Source organism: Oncorhynchus mykiss, chromosome 5 (genome assembly GCF_057628025.1).
Source record: "Oncorhynchus mykiss isolate SJ-2025 chromosome 5, ASM5762802v1, whole genome shotgun sequence".
Lineage (NCBI taxonomy): Eukaryota > Metazoa > Chordata > Actinopteri > Salmoniformes > Salmonidae > Oncorhynchus > Oncorhynchus mykiss.
In genome coordinates this window covers 14,464,140-14,475,259 of record NC_143026.1, presented here as the reverse complement: position 1 = coordinate 14,475,259, position 11,120 = coordinate 14,464,140, and the positions used below count along the sequence as shown (strand labels likewise).

General features: G+C 44.3%; 1 long non-coding RNA gene across 2 annotated transcripts; it reads left to right on the top strand.

Moving 5' to 3' along the window:
• The first annotated feature begins 2,765 nt into the window (after positions 1 to 2,765).
• Positions 2,766 to 8,244, top strand: LOC118964564 (uncharacterized). Of its 2 annotated transcripts, none has more exons than XR_005051645.2 (3): positions 2,766 to 2,980; positions 3,990 to 4,140; positions 4,861 to 8,244. It is a non-coding gene; the product is annotated as an uncharacterized LOC118964564 (long non-coding RNA). The 2 variants fall into 2 exon arrangements; XR_016495867.1 differs by having other exon boundaries at positions 2,784 to 2,980; positions 3,925 to 4,140.
• The last annotated feature ends 2,876 nt before the right edge of the window (positions 8,245 to 11,120 follow it).

Sequence of the window (11,120 nt, the reverse complement as noted above, 5' to 3'; positions counted from 1 at the left end):
GCACATTTTCTACACGCAAAATCGTGCATCATTAGCTCATTGTTATGGATGTGTCAAAATAAATGTCACTAGAAAACAGCTTAAACAAACGCAAATGCAGCTAATTTGCTGTTATTCTGGCTGCACTGTTTCACATGACTGTAAATTATCCATAGTTGGCTAGCTAGCAAGCAAGGGATACGAACATTGCCAGCCAGTATGTCACGTCTCTAGCAACTGAACCGATAGAACGAACGACCAGCCAGTTTGAGTAGCAACCCTAGATTTGTGCCGGGACTTTATCTTGTGGAAGGATGAAATACTATGAATGAATTCATCAAAATATATTTTTTCATGAAAATATGTCAATCATTATTTGAATATGTTGGTAACCAGTTGTATAAAACTGATAATGCCCTCAAAGCCGGTGTTTGGAGGATATATCGACACGGTTTGCCTGACCTCGACTTCATCTCGGGCCTAACAACACCTGTGCCAATATTTCCTCCAAACACCGGCTTCGAGGGCATTATCACTTAAATACTCCACACTCTAGAACAGTGTTTCCTAAACTCAGTCCTGAGACTGGGTGCACATTTTGGTTTTTGCCCTAGGCCTACACAACTGATTAAAATAACCAACTTATCAAGCTTTGATTATTTGAATCATGGTATATGTTCAATCCTATACTTACGAATTGTGCTAAGTTTGGATGTGATACTGAATTGAATCAACCAGACTCAGAGGTAAACTTCAAGATGTCTTTACTCCATCACTGTCGGTGTATCAAACCCTCCATTCCTTTAATGACGTGGTGACGTCATGTATGTCACATTAACACACAACAGTATATGGCCAATATACCACAGCTAAGGTTTGTTCTTAGGCACGACACAATGCGGAGTGCCTGGATACATCCCTTAGCCTTGGTATATTTAGCAATAAGGCCTGAGGGGGTGTGGTATATGGCCAATTTACCACAGCTAAGGGTTGTTCTCAAGCACGACGCAATGTGCCTTACTGCTATTATAAACTAGTTACCAACGTAATTAGAGCAGTAAAAATACTTGATTTGTCATACCCGTGGTATACGGTCTGATATACCACCGCTGTCATCCAATCAGCATTCAGGGCTCGAACCACCCAGTTTATAATTGCCATTTATACAATGGGTTGGTCTAATCCTGGAAGCTGATTGGTTAAAACCACGTGATCAAACAAAGCTTCAAATCGGTACATTGTGTTAGATCAATAGCGCTTTGAAATCTGAATCGGAGCTCCAGTATCAATCACTTTGATGTAGAGTAGCAGAGCCAGCTTGATAAAGCTTGCCTGACGATAATATGCTTCAGGTGTGTGGGCTGTTAGGCTGTTGCTCCCCTATTTGGCCAGCAGATGTAGCCAACAAGCAGCCAGACTGTATGACATTGGCAAGCACAAGTAAATGGGTAACCAAAGCACAAGCACAAGTAAATGGATAACCAAATCGTTGTAATTTATTTTAACCATTAACCATTGTTGTAACTACAGTGCATTCGGAAAGCATCACAGACAAACTGAATTGGTCCACTCACACAGACAGCATTGTGAAGAAGGCGCAGCAGCGCCTCTTCAACCTCAGGAGGCTGAAGAAATTCGGCTTGTCACCAAAAGCACTCACAAACTTCTACAGATGCACAATCGAGAGCATCCTGGCGGGCTGTATCACCGCCTGGTACGGCAACTGCTCCGCCCTCAACCGTAAGGCTCTCCAGAGGGTAGTGAGGTCTGCACAACGCATCACCGGGGGCAAACTACCTGCCCTCCAGGACACCTACACCACCCGATGTCACAGGAAGGCCATAAAGATCATCAAGGACATCAACCACCCGAGCCACTGCCTGTTCACCCCGCTATCATCCAGAAGGCGAGGTCAGTACAGGTGCATCAATGCTGGGACCGAGAGACTGAAAAACAGCTTCTAACATTGAGTGGCTGCTGCCAACACTCTGACACTGACTCAACTCCAGCCACTTTAATAATGGGAATTGATGGGAATTATGTAAATATATCACTAGCCACTTTAAACAATGCTACCTTATATAATGTTACTTACCCTACATTATTCATCTCATATGCATACGTATATACTGTACTCTATATCATCGACTGTATCCTTATGTAATACATGTATCACTAGCCACTTTAACTATGCCACTTTGTTTACATACTCATCTCATATGTATATACTGTGGCAGTCCTCATGAGAGCCAGTTCCATCATAGCGCTTGATGGTTTTTACATTTTACGCATTGACTGACCTTCATGTCTAAAAGTAATGATGGACTGTCGTTTCTCTTTGCTTACTTAAGCTGTTCTTGCCATAATATGGACTTCGTCTTTTACCAAATAGTGCTATTTTCTGTACACCACCCCTACCTTGTCACAACACAACTGATTGGCTCAAACACATTAAGAAGGAAAGAAATTCCACAAATTAACTTTTAACAAGGCACACCTGTTAATTGAAATGCATTCCAGGTGACTACCTCATGAAGCTGGTTGAGAGAATGCCAAGAGTGTACAAAGTTGTCATCAAGGAAAAGGGTGGCTACTTTTAAGAATCTCAAATATATTTTGATTTGTTTAACACTTTTTTGGTTACTACATTATTCCATATCTGTTATTTCATAGTTTTGATGTCTTCACTACTATTCTACAATGTAGAAAATAGTACAAAAAAAGAAAAACCTGGGAATGAGTAGGTGTCTCCAAACCTTTGACTGGAATATGAATCATTGGTTTGCATGCGATTTCTAGGGAGTGTTCTTGGGAGAAGGGTCGGGAATTCTTCTCACGCCCCAGGGACAGGCGTGGTATGTGGTTTAGGGGTAGAACTGTCCAATAAATTCAAGGAATCAGTTGGGAGAGCGACCATTGAAGATGGCTTTAGAAATGTATTTAGACCTTTTCAAGGAGAACAACATTCCTTTTGATTTCAAAACTGTTTCACTTATGGAAGGTAGGTATTGTTTATAAAGTTGATGGAGAAAATTGGTTGATGTGTGGCTTGATTGAACCATATTATGTGTTTAATGTGAGGTGAATGGTTGAAATTGACAGTCCTCTTTTTGTACTGTGGTGATAGATCAGTTTTATGTGATAATATTTTGATGGATTGACTGTTTTATGCAGAAATAGTGCGATTGGTAACATTTGCAAGCCCTTGCATAATACACTGGGAATTGTTGATTTTGCACACAAAAAAATGCGATCGTTGAGAGACTAAACCTTTCTTTTAGAGGCTGTTCTTTTGGCGTAGGCTACACAATTCTTTCCACTTTTACATTTTTTATTTTGAGTCTGGACACATTTTGTTCTTTGCATAAAATTGATTATAAAGACATTATAAAGGGTAAGTCTTACAATGCATTAAAACTGCATCCTAATTCGCCTGGATGCTATAAGTATTGTTTTAGCCTACCATACTGGTGAGCCTAATCCTATGGGTGCACATAATGAAAGGTTATCTAAAGCTTAATGAATACAAAAGTTATTTACAGAAGTAGGTGTCATTCCTTGAACTTCCAACTGACAACTTCAGGTGGACGTTCAAGTCAGGTAGGGTAGGCTACTATTCTCCACTGCATGCAGGTAGTCTGTAGAGCAGTAGTAGGCACTCCCTTGACTTGCACCCCAGTTGTGTTTTCAGAGATGTAGGCCTAACCATTGGGAGCAAAACTGGACAATGTTGGTATTGTGATTCACTACATTGCAGGAGAGCAGTATGGAGAAGATTTCGGACAGATCATCTCTGTTCGGCTGAAATGTGGGAATGAAAACATTGAGTTCAGTTGATAGAGATAATTCATCTCTACTTATTTGATGAGGCAATGTAATAAGACTACTTAACAAATCCTTTGTGATGCCTAGAGTAACTAAACAAATCCCCATTCTGATTTTTAGTAACAATTGCAACACAGTGGCCAGGCCAAGAGTTTCAGTGACAAACTGATCAATCACCTTTGCAGCATTGCCATTATGAAGTACCTGGCATAGAAGCACAAGACCGCAGACCACGGGAATCCAGCCGACCTGCAGAAGCTCACCCGTGTCAATGAAGAACTGTCCTGGCAGCACATGGGAATACGTATGCATGGCTCCAAGATGTATTGGCTCAGGGTAGGTGACGCTACTACAAGATCGAATGTAGAGTTGTTTTCAAATTATACTTTGAAGAACTTTGGACTTCATTCAGTAAACCCGGATAGCAATATTGACTCAGTAGTTTAAGCATACCTTTTTCCTGTGGTCAAATAGTCATGCACCAAGTTGATTCAGGTAATAGCTCCCGAGTGGCACAGAGGTCTAAGGCACTGCATCTCAGTGCAAGAGGTGTCACTGCAGGCCCTAGTTCAAATCTAGGCTGCATCACATCCGGCTGGGATTGGGAGTCCCGAAGGGCGGCGCACAATTGGCCCAGCGTCGTCCGGATTTGGCTGGGGTCATTGTAATAAAAGTATTTGTTCTTAACTGACTTGCCTAGTTAAATTATAATGATATTATTTTAAACAGATAAATGTTTTCGATGTTAGATGTGTGTGTCAGTGGTTAGACTGCAGCGTACACATTGCCAAAGCAGGTGTGATTGAATGTGGCTCTTCGATTTTCACAGGTTAGGAAATTGACATCCCACTCTTCTTCTGCATTGCAACAAGCAATGTTATAAGCGTTTGATACAGAGCTGTTTTGTATCTCAGTGTCCAAGTATCTTGTTATGTTCAATTTTGGGAGAGGAGGTTGTCTGATCTCATGCCTTCTCATTTTTCATGGCATAATATCATGTTTCTGAATCCAACACATTTGGGTTGCACATGACAAAAGGCTGTCTTTGTGTTTCAGCTGTTGATACCAAAGATCATGGGTGTGGAAGTCCCCAAGGACAAGATGGATAGAGCCCTGGAGGACCTGGAGGGCTGGTCGAGAACATGGACGGCAGGTCTTCAAGCCCAAGATCTTGAGATTGTTCTTCTGAATTCTCCAGTGACAGTGCAGTGAAGCTGGTCCTCTGTGAAATAATCAAGCTGGATCTGTTATTCAGCCACTATGCACCATGTAACATAATAACAAAATAAAACATTCTCTATGGAAATTCAGACACTCCCTGTTAGTACAACACATTTATATCCATTCCTTATTATTCTAATGTTCTAAAAGCTGTTTTTATCAAACGTTTTAACCTTTTACTGTTTTTGATTGAATTAATAACTTATTAAACTGTGTTTAACGTTTACAAACAATACACAGTGAGGGGAGAAAGTATTTGATTTGTACGTTTGCCCACTGACAAAGAAATGATCAGTCTATAATTTTAATGGTAGGTTTATTTGAACAGTGAGAGACAGAATAACAACAAAAAAATCCAGAAAAACGCACGTCAAAAATGTTATAAATTGACTTGCATTTTAATGAGGGAAATGGTGTGAAATGGTGTGAAATGGTGAACACCGAAATGTGTTCGGTTCTTTGCTATCTGGGAGAGAGGCGTCCCGAAAACGTATTGAATTACGTCAAGACTCCCGTAGTGTGGCAGACTACGCTGTTGACTTTTACACATTTCGATACTTTTCTTCACGGATTATCTGAGGTGGTAAAAGATGAGCTAACTGAGCCAGACTGGGAATCATCTAAATCCCATCAACCGCACTCCTTTTTTTTGTGATACTGCTGTTGGGAGACCAGTCTAAATCTCTCCGGTGCTCATTGACTTTGGGGCGGATGAGAGTTTTATGGACGCTACCCTAGTTTCTGAATACGGTATCCCCACTCAACTCCTCTCTGTTCCTATGGACGCTAGAGCACTGCACGGTCGCTCCATTCCCACAGCACTGTTCCTGTTAATCTGCGGGGTTTCATGAAATCACAGTGAGGCTATACAGTTTCTCCTCATTGAGTCTCCCCATGTTCCTGTTTTGGGATTGTCTTGGCTCAAAGAACACAACCCCGTTATTGACTGGACCACAAGTTCAAGCCTGGGTTGGAGTCCGTTCTGCCATTCCCATTGCCTCAAAGCAGCGCAGCATTCTCCGAGACGGCCTCCTCAGGGCTTAAGTCAAGTCTCTGATTTCCCTGCCGTCCTCCTGGAGGAAGGAGCAGAACAGCCATTCCTGGTCTGGACCAACCATAAAAATGTGGAATATCTCCGTTCAGCAAAGCGCCTTAACTCCAGGCAGGCCTGGTGGCCTCTCCTGTTTACAATATTTAACTTCACCATTTCCTACCGCCCAGGGTCCAAGAATGTGAAGTCTGACGCTCCTTCCACCTATACAGTTCCTCTGACAAACACTCAGTCTCCGAAACCATTCTCCCTACCTCATGCCTTGCAGTCTCAGTGGGTTGGGACATTGAGAACCTGGCTGTTTGTCCCTAACTCAGTCCGGTTCTGGAATAGGCTCATTCCTCCAGGCTGACCTGTCATCCCGGTTCCCGCCGTACCCTAGCATTCCTCTGACAACTTTTCTGGTGGCCCACAATGGTTCCTGACGTCGCTGCCTTCGTTTCCGCATGCACGTTGTCCAGAACAAGACTCCACGGCAAGCTCCTTCTGGCCTTCAGCCACTACCAGTCCCTCATTGTCCCTGGTCTCATATCTCTCTGGATTTTGTCACTGGGCTTCCCCCGTCTGATGGCAAAACCGTCATTCTGACAGTGGTGGATTGATTCTCAAAGGCCGCTCTTTTCATCCCTCTCCCCAAACTACCTTCTGCCAAGGAGACGGCCCAGCTCATGGTGCAGCACGTCTTCAGGATCCATGGACTCCCGGTGTCTATGGTTTCTGACTGGGGTCCTCAGTTCTCGTCTCAGTTCTGGAAGGTGTTCTGCACCCTTATTGTGGCGTCGGCCAGCTTAAATTCCGGGTTCCATCACCAGTCAAACGTCCAGCCAGAGTGAGCTAACCAGGACCTGGAGACCACCCTAAGATGCCTGGTCTCAACCAACCCCACTACCTGGAGCTGACAACTGGTCTGGGTGGAGTATGCCCGGAACACCCTTCCCTGTTCAGCCACGGGACTCTCACCTTTTGAGTGCTCCACGGGGTATCAACCTCCACTCTTCCCAGAACAAGAACCGGGAGTCAATGTACCCTCGGCCCAGATGTTCGTCCCCCACTGTCGACGTACCTGGAAAAGAGCTCGGGTAGCACTTCTCAAGACCAACTCCAGCGGACTGCCGCTGGACTCCAGCTCCCCGCTGGACTCCAGCTCCCCGCTACCACATTGGCTGTCCACACGGGACCTGCCTCTTTAGAGTCCCGCAAACTGTCCCCTTGTTTCATTGGTCCGTTTCCCAGCTCTAGAGTCCTTAATTCCACTGCTGTCCATCTCTTGTTACCCCGTACCCTCCGTATTCACCCTACATTCCATATGTTTAGGATTAAGCCTGTGTCTCAGTCTTCTGTCCCCAGGCCCACCTTCTCCCTGTGACATTGATGGCCATCCGGCATACACGGGGAAACATCTCTTGGGTTTTCGAACACGGGGCAGGGGTTTCCAGTACCTGGTTGACTGGGAGGGTTACGGCCCGGAGGAGAGGTGCTGGATTCCCGCTAGGGACATCCTGGTTCCAGCCCTCATTGCCGACTTCCACCGCCGACACCCCGGTCAACCAGGTATGCGCCCAGGTAGGATGCCATGGTGGCGCCCCTAGAGGGGGAGTACTGTCACACCCTGATCTGTTTCACCTGTCTTGTGATTGTCTCCACCCCCTCCAGGTGTTGCTTATTATGTGGTGGCAGGTAGCCTAGTGGTTAGAGCGTTGGACTTGTAACCGAAAGGTTGCAAGATCAAATCCCCAAGTTGACAATGTAAAAAATCTGTCGTTCTGCCCCCGAACAAGGCAGTTAACCCACTGTTCCTAGGCCGTCATTGAAAATAAGAATTTGTTCTTAACTGACTTGCCTAGTTAAATAAATAAAACATTATCCCTGGTGTATATATCTCTATGTTTCCTGTCTCTCTGTGCCAGTTTGTCTTGCATGCTTTTCAAGTCAACCAGTGTTTTTCCCGTACTCCTGCTTCTATTCTCTTTTGCTAGTCCTCCTGGTTTGACTCTTGCCTGTTTTCTGGACTCCGTACCCGCCTGTCTGACCATTCTGCCTGCCCTGACCTCAAGCCTGCCTGCCACTCTGTACCTCCTGGACTCTGAACTGGTTTTGACCTTTTGCCTGTCCACGACCATTCTCTTGCCTACCCCTTTTGGATTGTTTAATAAATATCAAGACTCAAACCATCTGCCTCCTGTGTCTGAATCTGGGTCTCGCCTTATAGGGTATGTCCATTCTTTGCTTTCTACATTCATATGGATCTGTCTGCAACTTTCTTGCACTGGCTCTTCTCCCACAACAATATACCATGACTGGAAAAGTCTGGAACGCAACAGTGCTTTCCTAGCTAGCATGCAATATAGTGCTTTGTTAGCTATTACGTAACACTATCCAGCTATTGCATAACACTACTTTTCCCTCCCTGTGTGGAATGCAATCACAGTTCATGTGGTTTGCTGTAAGTTATGGTGCGTGGGCGATTCTGTGAAAAGGAGATCTGCATGGAGGAATGGGCCAAAATACCAGAAACAGTGTGTGAAAACCTTGTGGAGACTTACAGAAAATGTTTGACCTCTGTCATTGCCAACAAAGGGTATACAACAAAGTATTGAGATAAACTTTTGTTATTGACCAAATACTTATTTTCCACCATAATTTGCAAATAAATTCATTAAAAATCCTACAATGTGATTTTCTGGATTTTTGTTCTCATTTGGTCTGTCATAGTTGAAGTGTACCTATAATGAAAATTACAGGCCTCTCTCATCTTTTTAAGTGGAGAACTTGCACAATTGGTGGCTGACTAAATACTTTTTTGCCCCACTGTACATATACATATACATTTGAGATGAATAATGTAGGGTATGTAAACATTATATTAAGTAGCATTGTTTAAAGTGGCTAGTGATATATTTTACATCAATTTCCATCAATTCCCATTATTAAAGTGGCTGGAGTTGAGTCAGTGTGTTGGCAGCAGCCACTCAATGTTAGTGGTGGCTGTTTAACAGTCTGATGGCCTTGGGATAGAAGCTGTTTTTCAGTCTCTCGGTCCCAGCTTTGGTGCACCTGTACTGACCTCGCCTTCTGGATGATAGCGGGGTGAACAGGCAGTGGCTTGGGTGTTTGTTGTCCTTGATGATCTTTATGGCCTTCCTGTGACATCAGGTGGAGGGCAGGTAGTTTGCCCCCGGTGATGTGTTGTGCAGACCTCACTACCCTCTGGAGAGCCTTACGGTTGTGGGCGGAGCAGTTGCCGTACCAGGCGGTGATACAGCCCGACAGGATGCTCTCGATTGTTTATCTGTAGAAGTGTGTGAGTGTTTTTGGTAACAAGCCAAATTTCTTCAGCCTCCTGATCCACCTCTACGCAGACGACACCATTCTGTATACTTCTGGCCCTTCTTTGGACACTGTGTTAACAACCCTCCAGACGAGCTTCAATGCCATACAACTCTCCTTCCGTGGCCTCCAACTGCTCTTAAATACAAGTAAAACTAAATGCATGCTCTTCAACCATTCGCTGCCTGCACCTGCCCGCCCGTCCAGCATCACTTACTCTGGACGGGTCTGACATAGAATATGTGGACAACTACAAATACCTAGGTGTCTGGTTAGACTGTAAACTCTCCTTCCAGACCCACATCAAACATCTCCAATCCAAAGTTAAATCTATAATTGGCTTCCTATTTCGCAACAAAGCATCCTTCACTCATGCTGCCAAACATACCGTTGTAAAACTGACCATCCTACCGATCTTCAACTTCGGCGATGTCATTTACAAAATAGCCTCCAATATCCTACTCAATAAATTGGATGCAGTGTATCACAGTGCCATCCGTTTTGTCACCAAAGCCCCATATACTACCCACCACTGCGAACTGTACGCTCTTGTTGGCTGGCCCTCACTTCATACTCGTCGCCAAACCCACTGGCTCCAGGTCATCTACAAGACCCTACTAGGTAAAGTCCCCCCTTATCTCAGCTTGCTGATCACCATAGCAGCACCCACCTGTAGCACGCAATCCAGCAGGTATAACTCTCTGGTCACCCCCAAAACCAATTCTTCCTTAGGCCGCCTCTCCTTCCAGTTCTCTGCTGCCAATGACTGGAGCGAATTGCAAAAATCTCTGGAGCTGGAGACTCATATCTCCCTCACTAGCTTTAAGCGCCAGCTGTCAGAGCAGCTCACAGATCACTGCACCTGTAAAGAGCCCATCTGTAAACAGCCCATCTATCTACCTACCTCATTCCCATACTGTATTTATTTATTTATTTATCTTGCTCCTTTGCACCCCAGTATCTCTACTTGCACATTCATCTTCTGCACATCTACCATTCCAGTGTTTAATTGCTATATTGTAATTACTTCGCCACCATTGCCTATTTATTGCCTTAACTCCCTAATCTTACCTCATTTGCACTCACTGTATATAGACTTTTTGTTTTCGTTTGTTCTACTGTATTATTGACTATGTTTTGTTTATTCCATGTGTAACTCTGTGTTGTTGTATGTGTCAAATTGCTATCTTTTATCTTGGCCAGGTCACAGTTGCAAATGAGAACTTGCTCTCAACTAGCCTACCTGGTTAAATAAAGGTGAAATAAATAAATAAATAAATAACAAATGCAATGCTTCAATATTAGCAGAAGGTTCCCTTCCCTGGCGCATTCCAATTCATCCCAAAGGTATTCGATGGAGTTGCGGTCAGGGCTTTGTGCAGGCCAGTCAAGTTCTTCCACACCGATCTCAACAAACCATTTCATGTCCCCACACATTCAGAAATGGTATTTTTGTCCGTGTGGCATCAGTGTGATTTAGGCCTATGCGGAAGCCTCCGAGCGGTCGGGTAGGCTGTTTGGCATGTTCATTCAGCTGGATTTAGGACTGTGCGATGACAGGCTGTGTGAAGGCAAAGCTTCTAGAAGTCTAGCTGGACCAGCACGGGAGAGTTGAGCATAGTTCAGAGTGAATCTGTTGCACTGTTTCACCGAGTTGTAAAAGCAAGCAGAGCAGAAACTGGCTACTCTTTAGTTGACTGATGTAGCTGGCAAGGTA